The sequence below is a fragment of the Manduca sexta genome, chromosome 20 (genome assembly GCF_014839805.1).
Source record: "Manduca sexta isolate Smith_Timp_Sample1 chromosome 20, JHU_Msex_v1.0, whole genome shotgun sequence".
In the NCBI taxonomy this organism is placed as follows: Eukaryota; Metazoa; Arthropoda; class Insecta; order Lepidoptera; family Sphingidae; genus Manduca; species Manduca sexta.
The window spans coordinates 11,652,989-11,671,528 of NC_051134.1; the positions used below are offsets into that span (position 1 = coordinate 11,652,989).

The following is an 18,540-nucleotide window of genomic DNA, read 5'->3' on the forward strand; positions in this document are numbered from 1 at the left end:
TGCCTAATTAAAATTGCTTAGTTAACTATATTTGTTGCATAGTCCATCTATGAGCTAAATTTCTTTCAAATCAATTAAAAGGAGTAGGTTTGCGTGTACTACAACATACACAGTGAAAGGTGTAATACCAAGCACATGTATGGTGTTTCATCTTTTTATTTCCTCTTTTTTCGAGACAGGGAGTGTAATACACCTACATTTGACCAGCTATATGTAACAGGGGAATAATTTGGGTAGTGTACAGTTCACAAATTTAAATATTTCCTTAATAGCTTCCATTTGCTGCTTGCGTGGCGATGTGTTTCTCTCCGGTGACGATCTGACTTGCTGACTTTGTACGCTGGCAGCACATTGTTTTCGTATATTCGTTAATGTATTTATCTAGCTTAACTAGCAATTTTAATTAGGCACCGACTCCAAAATTGGTATCCAATATATACTTACTTGTTATGTGAAATTATTTTTGGTTTTGAGTGGTTTTGAAGGCGGTTTAATTTTTGTTAAAATTATTTGTATTCTTTGCTTTTTGTGTTAGTAAAAATAGACCGTCTCAATGGCATAGTTGTATTTCGCTCACGATACGACTATCACGCTGAGGAGTTACACCTCTGAGTACCACTGAAAAGGGAAAAGGTGTGATGCTACATATATGTATGTAAGAAGTAGATTCAAGCAAACCGAACGCAAAAACACACCTGATATTATGTGGCTCACAGGACAACTATCGCGCTGTGGTGTTACACCTCTGCCTACCCTGAAAAGGAGAAAAGGTGTGATGCTATATATATGGATGTATGTAAGAAGTAGAGTCTACTAAACCCAACGCAAAAACACAACTAATGTTTTCGCTCGCAGTACGACTATCGCGCTAAAATGTTACACCTCTGCCCACCCCTGAAAAGGGGAAAGGTGTGATGCTATACATATGTATGTAAGAAGTGGATTCAATCAAACCTAACGAAAAACACAACTGATATATTTTGGTTCACAGTACAAATATCGCGCTGTGGTGTAACACCTCTGCCTACCCCTGAAATGGGTAAAAGGTGTGATGCTACATATATGTATGTATGTAAAGTGGAGTCCACTAAACCCAACGCAAAACACAACTAATGTGTTTCGCGCAGTACGACTATCGCGATGAAATTATACGCCTCTGCCTACCCTGACACGGGGAAAGGTGTGATGCTATATATATTTATGTAAAGTAGATTCGAGGAAACCTAACGCAAAAACACAACTGATATATTTGGCTCACAGTACAACTATCGCGCTGTAGTGTAACACCTCTGCTACCCCTGAAAAGGGGAAAAGGTGTGATGCTATATATATGTATATGTATGTAAGAAGTAGATTCAAGCAAACCTAACGCAAAAACACAACTGATATATTACGATCATACTATAACTATTGCGCTGTGGTGTTACATCTCTGCCTACCCCTCAAAAGGGGAAAAGGTGTGATGTTATATACATATATGTATGTATGTAAGTAAGAGTCAATTAAACCCAACTGATATGTTTCACACACAGTACGACTATCGCGGTGAAATGTTACGCCTCTGCCTACCCCTGACACGGGGAAAAGATGTTATAAGTATGTGTATGTGTATATGTAATATGTATAAGTATGTGAGAAGTACAGTCAACCAAACTCAATGCAAAAACATAACTAAATACGTCACAGGAAAGCTAAATTCGCGATTTCGTTTTCTTGGACGACATAATTATTCTAGTTTTTTCAATTTTAAAACCAAACTACCGAAGCGATCTTGAAAAATTTATGGAACCAATCTGGAGAGAAATTCTTTCGAATAAAAAGAATTTTCAAATCGGTTCATAAATAAGGCGAGTTCTGAGGTAACAAACATACAAAAACAAAATGAATTCACGTCGAATTGATAACCTCCTCCTTTTTGAAGTCGGTTAACAACCAGATACCAATACACTAGTACCCATTAAACCAAGTACAAGATTATTCGCTACAATCACAAAAATATTACAAATAAAATAGAATACTTCGTCAAAATAATTCACACTTCTTATTCAATAAAAACGAAACCAAACTCTGTGCCAAAGAACTGCACAAGAATGCCCAAAATTACATCATTCATAATCTTTGACCTGTGCAAATGTCTTGCTTTTAATGTCGCGTTTGGCGTCGACGCGTCTACAGTTTCTTTCTTTCGTCTTTGTTTTGGATTTGATGTTTCTATTGAGCTAACAAATAACAAGTCCACTTCAAGATTTAGATATTTTGATGTACTGAATTGTAGAAGATTACAGCGAACCCTAAAGTGGAATTCGCGAAACCCAAAGGTTCCGTGGTAAAGCCGAAATTATAATATTTTCGATATTATCGGTTTTGTTTTATTTTAAATAGTAGTCTTTTTGTTTTAATTTTTTGATATGGATTTTCATATTACATAGGTTTTGCGACCTACGTGTTTAGTATCGATCCAATTGTATATGTACTGCCGAACTAAGTATTGCATACTAAAAATGTTTCATTACAATCAATTATCGACTCAAAAAGTGCACACGATATGCTTGTTATACCTCTATCTACAAACATATCGTGTGAACACAGTGCGTCCGAACGCATAGCGTTGGCAATATCACAGTTTTCTTTGACCTTATTAAGCTTTGTTTATCTGACAGCCGACTAAAGTAAAGTTGTATCTCAATACAAGCCAATCACAGCGCTCCGGTCTATCCTATGCCTACGCAGCGCGAAGGTATCGCGTCGGAAGCATCTAGAAACTGACTTAGTATAATAGCATTGCTCTGTACTTAGCTATGTAACGTTTGTGAATACGAGTATAAGTCTTAGGAACATAGTACTAGAGGTGTATTTTAATTTTTACTTGTAGAATGTAGTAAACTCTTAGAATTAGGAGTCTAACTACAATTATTTTAGTCAGTAATGAATAAGATAAACACCGATTTATTATTCGACGTAAAGAAACAAAGCGGCAAAGAATTAGTTTGTTAATTGATTCATTAACTTTTATAGATAAGTATATAGTAAAGTGGTCTTATTCGCCTACGGGGGCGTATACGTCATTTGGAAATTACAGGCGTTCTAATCGAAGGACAGCTTTGAGAGCGGTATAGCTAAAAGAGTCAAAAATCCCCTAATTACCTATACGGCTATCAAAGCTTTCCTTCCATTACAACGTCCGTATTTGCAAAAAGACTGATATGCCCCCGTAGTCGGTATAAGCCTTGACTATAGTTCATTACACTTTATTCATTTCGTATTATCGTAACGTAGCGACAGTATATCAACACCTAAAGAAATCTAATACCACTAAAATAAATATTAGAAAAGTCTCATAGAAGGTATTGGGCCTTTTCCGCTCGAGGCCGATAAATCTTTAGATTTTTTATAAGTCCCGACGAGAGTAATCTTGAGTTATAAGTTTTATTGCGTTGAAATATCTCTACGATATCTATTTATGGAGCTCCTAACTGTGTCGCTAACACTAAATTCATTGACGTATATCCTACAAGTAAATCGATGGCTAAATAAAATTACACAGCGAGTCGATTGAAAAATGACTGTGTCTGCGTTTAATAATGCGAATTGAATAATAATCGACTTACTTGTAAAGTTTATAACCATTGTTAAACTAATGCGTGCCGTGGTGGCGTAGTTGTATTACGGTAGGAGTGCTTAGGTCTGGGGTTCAATTCCGCCTCGGGCAGTGATATTCGGTTTTTCTATTCAGTATCAGCCCGGAATCTGGAATTCGTGTCCAATATGGAAAGTGGGAAGTGGGGAAGGGATGACCTCCCATCGTGGGTCGGAATACACACGACGGAAAGTGCATGCACCAGTTGCGCCTCTGTCTTCCCCTTCGGGTATAAAAGGCGTGAGTGTGTGCGTTTGAATAATCTGGTTTTCTCAGTATATAAGGACTACCTTGTATACTGAGAAAACCGGACAAAACAGTAAGACACAAAAAACGTTAATACCTACAGAAAGTAATCATTTTAGTTCGTGACATTCTGTGTCTTATTAAAAATATTGCTTTACAAAATGTAATCAATAAAAAAATCCTTCGATGTAAAAAAACAACCCAAGTAACACCGAATTCATTGTCATTTTCTCCTAATTCTAAGACCAAATATTTCTGCTAACTAAGATATCCATCTATCTTTCCCCGAACCAGAATTCACCTTGGAGTAATGGTTTGCCAGAAAAGGATTTCGTATCTAAATAGACGTCTGACAATGTGACGAAATTAATTTGGTATTGTAGAAGAACACAGAATATTCTGCGAATAGTAGAAACTTATTATTCAATGCAATATAATCCGTGTTTGTATTTGTGATTTTTGTTCTAAGATCTTATATGTTTAGACGATATATTCCTAACTTTTTACATCAATATCACTTTTAACTATCAAAGAAATTTCCGAGGAAATATCTTGATTCCAGGTACAACAATATTTTAATGTTTTCTCTTTTAAATATATGATTAAAGAACGCGTTTCATGCCACTTAATTTTCAACAGCTGTCTCATTCAAAATTAAGGATATATTATTCTAAGGCCACTATTAAAAATTATGTTAAAGGTTTAAAATCATAGAATAGAGCTAGGCTGTCGGCCGCAGATGCCAATGCTAAAAGACGTTAAGCCGAATAAAAACAGCAAGTGTGAAAATACAGTATTTCCAGCTGAATCAGATTTGGCTAAATAGGGTTGCCAATAGGCTCCCAAATAAAAAAGTTATAATTTCTGAGTAAACTTGCTTAGAAAATTATATTTTAAAGCCCAATATGAATAGTTACATGTTTAATAATATAGTATTTACTAGTATAATATTTAGGATCAGATAATATTTATAATAATAGCGAAATGGGCAATTGACTACCGTCATAATATTAAATAGGCAGCACTTTGACCACTATCTGAGTTCCGGTACCCAACAGCATGAACTCCCGAGATAATGTAGTAATTAATCAACTGTGTGCAATCATTATTTTAACGGCACTCATCTATTTCATCTGATAGATACATTTAATTAGTAGGCCGGCATAATTTTATCGGCTACCGAGGGGTAATCATCTCGACAGTCGTCATTGTATTGGACCCCACTCCATTTACAATCAGCTGCAGTAAGGTAACTTTGTCGTGGCTATAAAAAAAATAGTTTGGCGTAAATTGATTGTAAACAGATGTTAAAACACAAAATTTTATTGTCATTCGAAGATTGGCGCGTATTTTATTTATCCTCCAAGAAGTTGTTGGGCTTAAATAATATGTAAATCGGTGTGTATGACTGCCTGGGTGACGTAGTTGTAATTGTACACAGTACGAGTTCGACTACTCCGCTGAGGTACTGAGTTCGAATCCCGGGTCGAGCTAAAATAATTGTGACTGGGTTTGGCATCTTAAAACAATTACTTAATCGCAGCTCGGAGTCAGAAAGTTGGCGGGGTGATACCTCCGTGCCTCGGAAAGCACGTAAAGCCGTTGGACCTGCGCCTGATCTCTCCCCGGTCGTATCGGATTGCCATCTTACCGGAGCATGACAGTGAAGTAACAGAGAGTGCACCTGTGTATTGCACACACACTTGTGCACTATAATATTTCCTTTGTACTTGGCTGATCTCCGTTAAGATTGGCCGCCGTGGCCGAAAATTCGGCTAGAAGGATTCATTATCTTAATCATTATAAGTCTAGCCGCAGCGTACTTGTTTAAATCGTAAGGTTTGTATTCAACTTGCTATTTCAATAAGCTATGGAAATTGTAGATTAGTAATAGATCTGCCATTTATCACATCATAGGACGGAAATAACCCGGCGAAACTCCTCTATGTTTGTCTCTACCCCTTTGACGGTAAATCGTAATCTTACATAACAATATACTTATGTATAACACCAGCCATCGATACTCTTCTCGAATATGCAAGCTATATCGATTACCATCAGTTTCCGTCATACCAAACAGACCAACTTTAGTATTAACTTTAAATACTAAACTATGAAATCACTACCATCTCGGCTTAAACTAAAAAGTTCGCTCGTTTCGTACCTTTACGGCACTATTATGTTGTGAAACGTTGTTCATGGTATTATTAAGATGTCCTTATATATTAAAAGGGGACATTTCTTCATAAACTACTTACTTTTTAAATTAACTAAGCACGTCGACATAATTAAGGTGATTATCATCGAGTTTTTGGCTTCTTACTATAACACGAATTTTTGCGTTATATATACGTTATGGAAGTTTGTGTATGAAAATTTTAACAACGCCCCGGTATTTGAATCTAAAATACGGCAGCATTAGAGCCCCCGTAAACTTCAAATACTAAATCGTATTACCAATGTACGGGAATTAAAAGTACGAATAGTTTTTGATGGATAATATTGTCAAATGACTATAAAGAAATACTTAAACGTAAACTTACTCGATACGAATTCTGGGCGCTTGTCTTTTATTATTCGTGCTTGGTGTACCGAATGCTTATATACTTATTATTATGACATATTCAGAAAAGCAAAAAACACAATATATCTTATCACTCGGTTTTCCCTTTTCAGATGGAGGCAAAGATATGTCACACCCACATTTCGCCAGTTATAAAATAGGGGTCATGCTACTTAGGATTAAAGGCCGAGACCTTAAGGCAGTCACTTCGCAATACAACTTCGCCACCGAAGCAGTCAGAGAAGCAAAAAACAAAATAAATTTATTTTTATTTACACTTTTCTAAAATAATATTCTTACAAGTTGTCAAAAGGGTTCATCGTAATTTGTTTTCTTTACTTAAAAGGTGACAAGGATATTTGCAAGATGAAACAGAAATGTTATAATACAGAGTCTTAAAGTGTCAACTTCTCTTGAAACATTATCCTGTTTGATAAATGTATTTTTTAGATGCGCCATTACGGTTCGTCCGAAAAACATTAAACATAATTCGGCCTCTTCAAATGGGAGATAATTACAATAATGAAATGAACAAGAATAATTTGAAAGCCTTATTACATAATCCAGTACTGAGAATACACTGTTTTCTAGATGCTTAAGACTGAGATTTTTATTTGTGAAAAACACATTCACGCGGCCGAAGCCTTGAGCAAAGTCTAGTATAGTAGTAGTAAAATTAAATAAATAATTAACAAAAACAGGAAAAGGTAATCAGTAAAGAAATATCAAATATGAAACAAATATATGTTACCATTAAGTCTGTGATGTCTAAAATAAGACAAATAAATTATGTTATTAAAGTGTCTACACGCAAACAATTTCACAAACAGAAGAAAAAAGCTTTGTTTGTATAGCCGTAAACCGAGCAAAAAATCCTTAACAGTGGCACGCAAGTTCCCCGCCATGATGTCACAGTTGGCACGGTGCCAACTCGTACAAAATGTGATCCGTGTGTGCTACCCTTAATTCTGACACGGCGTGAAATTCAAACGATACTTCGCACAGAAACACGTAATTTGTATTAGCTCTAGCGAAATAAGTCTTCCCAAATTACATGCTAGGAAATGTTAAATCTCTTTTGGTCATGTTTGGATATACGTTGAGGGTGTTGCGCTATAATTTAGTGTTTCTTAAATTTATGTTTTGAATTTTGTGCACATTAACACAAAATTTTTATTGAAATTCTTATCATTTCTTGAATGATATGAACAATCAACATCGTTTCGATAATGTAAATTAAACGCATGTTATCTAACAATTATATCATATTAAAGGTCATAACGCAATACATATTATGTCACTTTTTATTTCATTTGTGTAGGAGACATATACCTTGCTTGATGATAAAGGTTATCCAGCAAGAATTCCTATAATTAAAAACTCTTTACACAAAACATTAAGTCGAATAATTCTTATGAATTACACTGGTGATACACATATTTCGAACTAAAACACGTCAGTCTTATACCGTGTACCTGCACTTTAGCAGCGGAACACACTTATTCACACTCACACACGACCAATCACCTAAAAAAGTATTTTAAACCACTAAAACTGACAGTTGACAATTTAATTAGAATCCGTGAGCGTCATTCGCTCGGGTCGCCGAGAACGGAAGCCGTATACCGAAACTCAGAATATTTTGGCTTCAGTCATCGCCCGCTGAGAACGTTACGCCCTTCGGTTACGAGTTATTGAAGCGTTCCCTTCCATTCCTTGGTTATATTTTTCACTACCTACGCCATACCGCAATACACCTGCGTAGCGTAGGACGACCTCCAACCCGCTGGTCTGACGATATTCGTAGGATCGCCGGTCGATGCTGGATGAGGAGAGCGGAGGACCGAGCAGCGTGGCGCGCTTTGGGGGGCCTATGTTTAGCAGTAAGACAGTCGTAGGCTAATGATGATGATGATGATACGCCATAAAAATATGGTTTTGTAAAAATATATATTATTTGAGGTTTCTTAAGTAATTGATAAATATTAATTCAAAAGGATTTAAAGATTAATCAGCTTTAAGTTTATTCGTTAGCATTGGAGTGAGAGAGGGTGATAAGACGTACTTCATAATAGATTTTTAAGTCGATACTTGTAATTATTTGAAAACACTTTTCATGTAGAATTTGATTAAGGAACTGAATTTATCAAGAATAATACTATTTAATCGTTTAATTTCATTAATTCTCAAAATAAAATTCTTCAATCGAACAAACGTAAATAAAGTACAAATATAAATACTTTTATTCCCACAACACTATGACACATTCAATTTATAAGCAAAACAAAGAGATTAAAATAAAAATGTTATAAAATTAAATAAATAAATAAAAAAAAAACCACACACACACACAAACAAATAGACGAAATATAACAAGGAATATAAATGCAAACAAACCAGTGCATCATCTCATAAAAGTGAATATTATAAAATTATATTAGACTATAGTTAGCATAATCAATTATTTAATTACCATAATAATAACCAAGATTTAATCCTACATATAAAAATTTAAAAAGTAAGTAGTAGGTAAGTAGGTCACACACATATTATAAATGAAACTCCATATCCTTCATAATATAAAATATATTTCTCCGCATAATTTTCCCGTAAATATACTGACAGTAAGAAGAATGATACCTAGGGACGGAGATGCAATGGACACAAAACATCCAAAAATATATATAAAATAGGTCAGGGATGTATTCCATTTGGCTAAGGCATGAACTTGGCTGGTAAGCCAAGACCTCGAGCAAAACCATGTTGCGAAGTGCATCATTCCCTCCTTTGTTAGACTCTGTATTAATATGCTGCACGTAGGAGCGGATTAAAATCTTTATTTAAATGCGTAATGAAAAAAGAAAAGATATGGTTATGCTTTTGTCGAGGATTTTTAAATTGGTCTATTTTGTGAAACGACCATTGAACATTGTAAAATGTAGGTAAATGTTGTAACTTTGACTTCGGCGACCAACAGCCCAGTACCACCCCCCTCCCCTGACCATGAAGGCTGCAGTCTTCGCAACGTCGGGAGAAAATTTAATATAAAAAACTGCGATGAAATCCGAAAAATAGTTTTATTTCAGAGACATTGGACACTCGTATTATATCAAAAACGATATAAAAATATTTTACAGCTATAACGATGCTACATGGGTTCAGACTAATAAAAGTCTTATTAAGTCTTCCTACAAAACTAAATACTTAAATATCCATTTTATGCTCTAAACACAACGTTACAAAACATGTCAATGATTTATGTCGGCTCATTGTATTGCTCGAACCGTTTTATTGGTCATTGTAACAAATACAATCATATTAAACCGTACCAAATATCGCCACAGTCCACAAATATTATCTTAATGGGCAATATCTACTGCAACGCCCGGCACTATTCTCTGCCGAAGAGTGTTTATCTCTATTACACAGCCATAAAGGGAAAAGTTCAGAAACTACGCGGTCAGCTTTTCGAATCGTGATACAAGATTAGTAGGTTCGTTTCCAAATTGCAAACAGAAACATTTGACACGCTCTGGTTACCGTGTAGAGGAAACACCACAGTTTTACGATCGAAATAGGTTTTATGTACAGAATATTGTTCCAGATAAAAAATATTACATTGTATTGGAGCTGGGCCTTTTATCACAGTATATCTCGATTACATTTATTACGAGTGTATTGTTAGATTTCAATAAATATTCTGGTCTTGCTAGGCGTTCGCTAGGCTCCCTGTAACCTACGTGATAGTGGGTTGATTACGTCACGCTTGTGATATGTGTAGGCAGGTCACAATAAATCATAGTGTTATCCATTGTAATAGAGTATATAATTGAATGAGATATACTGATGAATACAATTAAATACATACAATGAAAATAAATGTTACGAGTATAGCATTTATCCATTCATACAATTATAATACTTTGCCTCGTTAGCATGTATTGCCAGTTGTATTGCGTACGCGGTACGGTATCCGATGCCGACAGGCCAGCATAATTATGTCGGCTGCCGAGGGGTAATCATGTCTCGTCAGTCGACATGATTACCCTGACTGATAAAATTGTATCCCGTATGTATTTGTTTTTCTCATTAGAATCGTTATTATAATATATTCATTGTGAATGAGCCAAAAAATAACTAGAACAATAAAATATACGTAAAATTATCAAAACGCGGCGATAGCCTAGTTGGATGTGGAACGGAATGCCATGAAAAATGTCCGCATGTTCAAATCCACAGGACACACACCTCTGACTTTTCTAAAAATCATGTGTGTATTCTTTGTGAATTTATCGTTCGCTTTAACGGTGAAGGAAAACATCGTGAGGAAACCTGCACATCTGAGAAGTTCTCTATAGGAATTTCGAAGGTGTGTGAAGTCTACCAATCCGCACTAGGCCAGCGTGGTGGACTAAGGCCTAATCCCTCTCAGTAGCAGAGGAGGCCCGTGCTCAGCAGAGGGCAAGTATATAATACAGGGCTGATATTATTATTGTAATTATTAAAATAAATATGTACACTTACTGTACATAATACAGACAGTCTCGACATCATACGTGAGATGTAAAATATCGGTCATGTGATGTCTGATCTCAGAATTATGGCATCAGTCATAGAATAAAACAGAAATCGAAGAACAAGTGCAATGGTCACTTTGCTGAGGTCGTACAAAAAAAATCTACAGAAGTAGGTCATCTTACTGTACCTATACAAGAAGACACGACAGGACTTGAAGCAGTATATAGACATTATAACGTTTTAATGATGTAAAACCTTATTTTCTATCTACATTACCATATCATATACTAGACTGTAGATATTTTAATATTTTTCCTAAAATATACAAAATTTTTAAGGTTGCTTGAGCTTCAAAAGGTTGTTTCGCATTCGGAACTCGTAAAACACCAAAATCAAAGAAACAAACATCCTACCAGGAAATGGGACAAGTTTGGAAACATTCAAAATCAACGATCGTGTATTCGCGGTTTGGAGATCGATTCAGAATAGAAAATGCTAAAGTATGTAAACACAACGAGGACTAACGAGCTGATTCATTGGAAACTAAGCAGTAAGGCAAAAGTATTTTTACGATCCACTATGAGATCATAAAACCAGAATGTGCTGCGTAAGTGTCTTCATGCGACGAAGATGGAGCTAAGTGTGATTGCATGTCATTTATTAAACTTTACCACTTTTCCATTTTACTATAAGTAGACTAGACTATGCGGAACGGCAATTCCATTTTAGAAGTCACAGTAGAGATGTTTTATTAAACATAAGTATATAAGTAATATAAAATTTAATATGCAAAAAATGGTTGAATTTGAAACCACTGTAGAAATACTAAACAAAACCAGCAAGAGTCCTCATTACGTATGACATTGTGAAGTCGTAACAGAGTCGTGTTACCTTCATGAAATTTGCGTGAAATGATATTCTGTATTCCCATTTCTATTGTCTTAAACGCGACGTGGTGCGTTATTTGCTGGTTACGAACTGTCAAAAACTTATGGCATAGGCAATCAGGCCAAGAACACTTCATTCAAAACACGCTAACAATATTCCAAACAAATTTAGATATATAAAATTAATGTGTTTTCAGTATAGTGGTGATAGATTTAGGTTTCGCTTGAATGGATTTATACAAGAAAAAATCTTGTAACAAAATTTCTAAACCACTAATAGAATATCTGATATGCTTCAAATAATGTAACTAATCGACCATGGCTTGGACAAGTACTACGAAAAGCTTCTTATATTTTTGTTAAAATATCAATTTATGTATTTATTATTTTGTTGTTTGGCTTTAAGGCGATACCTCAAGGACCATTTTCATACAATTTGTTTCACCTTTAATCTGGATAACTAAACAAGTATTGGGAGTAAAAGAATTTAAATTCACGTCTAGTTAGTGATTAGTTCTCGCAGTTGAAAAGAAAACGTAAAAATAATTAATAATCATGGATATTTCGGCCTTTAAAATTTAATATGACGAAATTTTAAAGGCAGAAATATCACGAGAGATTATATTAGAGAACTAATCACTAACTAGACGTGAATTTAAATTCTTTACTTGCCAATACTTGTTTAGTTACCCAGATTAAAGGTGAAACAAAATGTATGAAAATGGACCTTGAGGTATCGCCTTAATAGGTACTCAGAGCCGGAAAATACTTTCGCCTGTAGAAAAGTACATTATCTCATAGAACTATGAAATATTTTTTATCTGAAAAAAGGACTCATTCGTGGACGGAATCATGAATACAACTAGAGAATATTTCAGTTGAATCTCCACAGCATTTAGTAATAATTTCTAAGTCTAATTTAAACACCGATATTTTTGCACTGAAGCTTCATTATCATATTCTGTCAAAACTACATTACATTCTAAATGAATTACTTCAATGACGTACGTATGCAAAATTCCTTGAGTTAAAGATGATATTAGTTCATAAAGTTTTAGCATATTCGACATAGGGCAGGCGTTACCATGCTTTCTCATTTCTAATGTGCTCAAACGACATTCTTAGGGTGCGATCACCAGTCACAAAACAGCCGACACCTGATGGAAAATCAATAACAGCATTTGCATATCTCAATATCTTATTGGTATATGCTTGTTCCCATAATAAATACGCCTGGAAATATATTTTTAACGCCTGTAAACGGAGTCTTTGGTCTTCAAATATTGCTTTAACTTATTTTTACTTATGTATCATTCTGCTGTGTTATGCCATTCTAATTACTGGTATCTCAATAATGTCTGCACCACTAGTGCGTCTTATCTGTATTTTATTAACTTGGTTCACCATTTAGGCGCTACGACTATAGAAACATTTTCCATACGCAAAACACTACAGATAAGGAAGCCCAAATTTTATGCCCCAAGCTATATCAGTGAAGTGGTGTCCATTTCCGTTTCTTAATCTCGTCGTTTGTCTCTCAACGACACAAAGGGAGTATTGAGAGTGAAAGCAGACAGGCGGCTAATGGCCTGTGCTCATGTGAACTACATTCGCTTTTACGTCGTGATAATGTATCGTGGTAGCCACTTCACGTCAACACGTATTCCGAGCGAAATGCGTTCCTACAAATAGAGCAACTATATTCAATTTGGTGTTAAATTTATTCGCACCGAAAACAAATCTGTATTCAAATAGCGAATGATTCGGCGTCGGGATGAGATAAATTCTTGTCGAAATTATTCATGACTGTAATTTCGCTATGGAATGACCTAATTTAAACTGAATTAAACGGACATAAATATTTAATATCACGCAAAATATTAATACCAATATAGCGTTTACGCAAAAACCAACTAAATCGAAAACCAATTAAAGGACGTTTGTATTGAAACAGTGATGTATTTAAAGTTCAGTAAGCAGGAAAACACTACTCATTTCAATCACATTTTCGCTTTGTCACTGGGTCGCGGCCGGTCTCTCTAAATGAATACAGTGATGGTACAAAAAGTAAAAGAACATTAAAGTGGAACATTACTGAATGAAATGGAGCGTTTGTGTAAGTAAACATTCATTAATAGCCATTAGCGTTATAACGCGTAAACACTGTACGTAAAGTGTGGTTTAATTTGTATTGAAAAACTTCTTCAAGCTGAAAAAACAATAATTGACTTAGACATAAAGATTAATTTGTTAAAGTAATATCAGTTACCATTTAAAGTATTAAGATAATGCCCTTTGACTTATATATTATCAATTTAACTAGTACCAATTTTAAATACAGACTGATATTTATCAACACTAAAAGCGCTACAGAAAGGAGGACTTGACTGAATGGAAATTTTGATAAGGCCGCTGTAATGCCTCCCTCACGTACCTCGTTGTACAAGTTTGACTTCGTAAGCGTGCACGTGTAATCAAAATTTGGACTTATTAATCGTAAACTGAAGGCTTCGGTTGTTAAGAAGAGAATGGGGAGCAAGAGTGCTCGAGCCGAAGTCGCGGCTGCCGAGGGCGCGAAGTTGCTCGTTTTATATGCAAATTCGCCACGTCCTTATGAATATGAAAATTTTCTATTAGAACGTGTCGTTGTCAGCTCTCTGTGACGTACTGCCGACGATGTCTCCTTCGTCATTGATTTTTCGCCTCTCAGCGTTTTGCGGTCGAGCATGCAAATTAAATTATGTGGTTACTATAATGACGCCTCAAGGTACCCCGCATAAAAGGGCAGGTGCGATCAATAAAAGATTTTACTTCATAAATTATGCATCGTATGTTTTTCCTGTCCAAAACGTTTCGTTCAAATATACTTATAAATTCATAATATCTGCCAAACCACGATTTTTAATTGAAACATTAACAGTCTACCGTCAGCTTAAAATATCTGATTTTAAAAGCAACGCGGTCCGTATCGAAAAACATTTAATCCGCATTAATTTCCGTCTATCTCGCCGGAAGCCATATGAAATTAACAGGGTATGTTTGCGTAAGTTTCAAGAAGCAAAAGTGCAATTACAGGGCGATGGTCCCCGAAATTCGACACGATCGCAGGGAGGCTATCGGGCGACGACAGACGACTAATATACTATACTTACAGTCTAGCAATGTTTAATGTAATACACAATTCATTATCGATCAAAAGAAAAGTAGAAATTATTGTTAACGTTTAAGCATAGTTGATATAAACTTCTTTTTATTGTACAAAAAATCGTGACATGAAAGACGTGAGTAAAAACGATTATCATAGTAACAAATCCGAATAAACGATTTATTGCCAAGTCATGTCTAAGGTTATCCACCAATCATCTCGATTTGTTCAACTTTCACTATTTACTTTCCTGAATTGAGTAACTAAATACTAATACAGTAACTTGCACCGGCTCCAAGTCGAACTGAAACATTATCAACATCTTTATTAGTCAAAGCAAAGCTATAACTTACATTTACAATTTGTTTGGCAACGGGCAGTTTTCATCTCGCTTTTAGAAACTTATTACAAAAGATATACATACATAATATAAATCAATGAATATTAATTAATAGTTAAAATTAATAGTAATCAATAACTTCTCTATCGCCTTATTAATTTTGAATCACTATTAATGAACAAGTTTTAAACGTTCCTTTACTTGCTTATGCCGCCGCCTACGAATAAACTGATTAATTCGTCTTGACATATTGCCGTTTATCAAATACAAAAAAAAATCTTTAAACACAGTTTTACATACCGAGAACTCAAACATAAACCTAATGAGTTTCCTTACGTTTAACTAAAATAAGACCCATTAAAACGCAACATAAACGGTTTTCAATCTTTATGATCTTCATAATTCGCTCGTAGCCTGAAGCACGCATATAACTGCTCCCCAATATGGCGAGATTCCCAGGCGTTTCCGGAATGTCTTCAGTTTGCACCGAACGCCTCTACATTAACGTACAACATTACCACCCTGTTAGCTCAATGCATTCCCATATTTGCGGATGCGGGAAGTACTTGAAATTACCTGGAATTTATTGGATATTACATTCTTGATAATTTTGTTCGAGAATAATTTTCATGAGTTTTTGTACAACCAAGAGCATTAAGAGTGAAATAGATTTTCATCGGAAACTATTTGTTGACAAAAAGCGTGAAAGCATCACGAATCCCTCGTTTCGGACACGTTTCGAATACAAAAATAATTCATTTTATTGAGTCTGCGAACAGATAGAGTCGTTAAGTTCGTCGAAAAGCAATAGCAATGAACTCACAGACGACACTGATGATGCAATTATTTTTATGTTTGTATGAAAATAAAATTATCTGATCGAATATTCCTTGGGATATATTATAGCATCATTCTCCACTAATATAAAGACACATGTTTTTTAAAACATAATAAAAATGGATAGCTTATGTTTTAATACCGGCCATTGGTACTACCAGCAATTGTTAAAATAACCCATATAGACAGCACAGCATATGTTAACGATATTCAGAAGACAATAATTTAATTATTTTATAATTTTCATAGAAAACAACTATCCGACCATGCACCATACGAAAAACGCTTGTATTTCTAAAACTATAGCATCAATATACACAATATACCAAACAACGCATTCGGATCTCACAAGTGCTTGTCAAACGCAAAAAGCCATCCTGTAATTCCCTGTACCACAATAACAATCGCGAGTATCGACTAAATACCTCATAAAGAACCACTATAAATATGTTATCAACAGTTAAAATATTAATAGCAAATTCTAATTACATCCTCACAACAGACGGCTGTATACCTTTCGTTAATTGCGAGAGGGAACAATCACATTAAACACTCCGGTACTTATAAAGTTGTGAAACTAGTTGCAATAAAAAATGACTTATTATCCGTCTAGAATATAAATATTATTTATTTATTAGACTGGCTCGGAGGCGTATTTGTATTGTGTGCGCGGTACGACACCGCTCAGAGGTCCTGAGGTTCAAATCCCTGGTCGGGTAGAGGTGTTAGGTTTTACTGCTCAGTGTCAGCCCAGATTCTGGGATGTGTGCCCGATTTGGCGGTAGGCTTCACCATATCACAGAATGGTGTAAACATGGCGAAAAGTTGGTGCAGGCGTGATGTGTGTTGGGTTTCTATTATTTAGTATACAATTTATTTATGAGTATATAAACTGGAATAAAGGCAAGTGTTAACGGAATTCATGATAAAGTTTCGCCGTGTGGAGATTTCGCAATGCGTCATTTTGACGCAAAAATCATTATTCGATGATAACTATTCATCACATGTTAAATTGAACACATGAAAGGACTTTCAATATTTAGTTATGAATTTTTATCGCAAATATATAAATTCATGTGTATTGCCCACGAAATATTCGTCCGCTTTGAGTATCAAAAAAGTTTATGTGATGGACAATAATACGATTTCACTATCTTTAATCTCAACATTGACCGGTTCATCAGGAGTGCCAGTGGCGACTTTTAAACTCTCACGAAGAAGTCACCCGTCGCGCCTCGGACGCCAGTCGTCCTTAAAGTTTGCGAATGCGGCCAGAATGTGGTCGCAGTTGGCACGCCAGCCTGCATAATACCACTTCCCGCAAACGCAGCACTAACTTGCATTCAATGGAATATCATGCGTTTTTTTCCTACGTAATGTAAAAATACTTAACATACTTTATGCCTGTTTAACTGCGGTGTCGGCAATATCGGAACGTGCGCTAATTAATTGAAAAGAAAGGATTTAAAATATGTAACATTTCGTTGAAACTAAAATATTATCAAATAATAAATTCAACAAGAGGCAGAATATCAACTTTATGAGAAAGATTTAATTTAAATTCAACTTCAAAGTCGGTATTATAACAAGTGCAAACTTTCATATCTCTTCATACATTCCAAAATAATACGAGCCTAGCCTAGCTAAACCATTCATGTGTTAGATTGTAATCATTATTTTACGAATGTTAGCGGTCAGACATTAACCACTTCAATCGATGCCAGACTGGACTAAAGGTTACCACTTAAAAAGTTATCGACCACAGACAGGGGATTCGAGGGGAAATATTATCTACAATCTAGATGGAGATAACGAACGTGTATTAAATCTAGTATTATTTAATAAGCGGCTTCAAAATTATTGCCATCCTTTCACTGACTAAAAATACAAGTCTAGGCGAATGAAGCTCATTTTATACAGATGCACTATATTTTATATAAGATATATTTACATAAACACTGTCATCACGCCTTTACTTTCACCTTTTACACCTTTACCTTAACTTGATATTAAGAACTAAATTCCTCAATACACTTAGGGGAAACTTCAGTATTTTATGCACCAATAATCCACATATATGTTAATTGACGAAATGTCAAAATATGTATCAATATTTTTCCTACAAAAGGAAAGTAATTAGTAAGGCACCATGCCTTATCAATAAACATTGATAATTTAATTATCAATGAACCTCATCAGTATTTCATTTATGATTAAATAACATTCATTGCCACGAAGATATATCTGATCGCATGAAACGTGAATATGTCACTGCGTTATTTATAAAACGTTTAGATAACAATTAATATGTCTGTGACCGGCATTCAAACTAGGCCACTTATCCCTATCAGATGAAATAAAAAGCGG

The 18,540-nt window shown here is 35.1% G+C and overlaps 1 protein-coding gene across 1 annotated transcript in view; it reads right to left on the reverse strand.

Annotated features, from left to right (window-relative positions):
• The window catches only part of LOC115448215 (mannosyl-oligosaccharide 1,2-alpha-mannosidase IA), a 102,063-nt gene that overhangs the window by 40,380 nt on the left and 43,143 nt on the right, over positions 1-18,540 (reverse strand). The window lies entirely within an intron of this gene.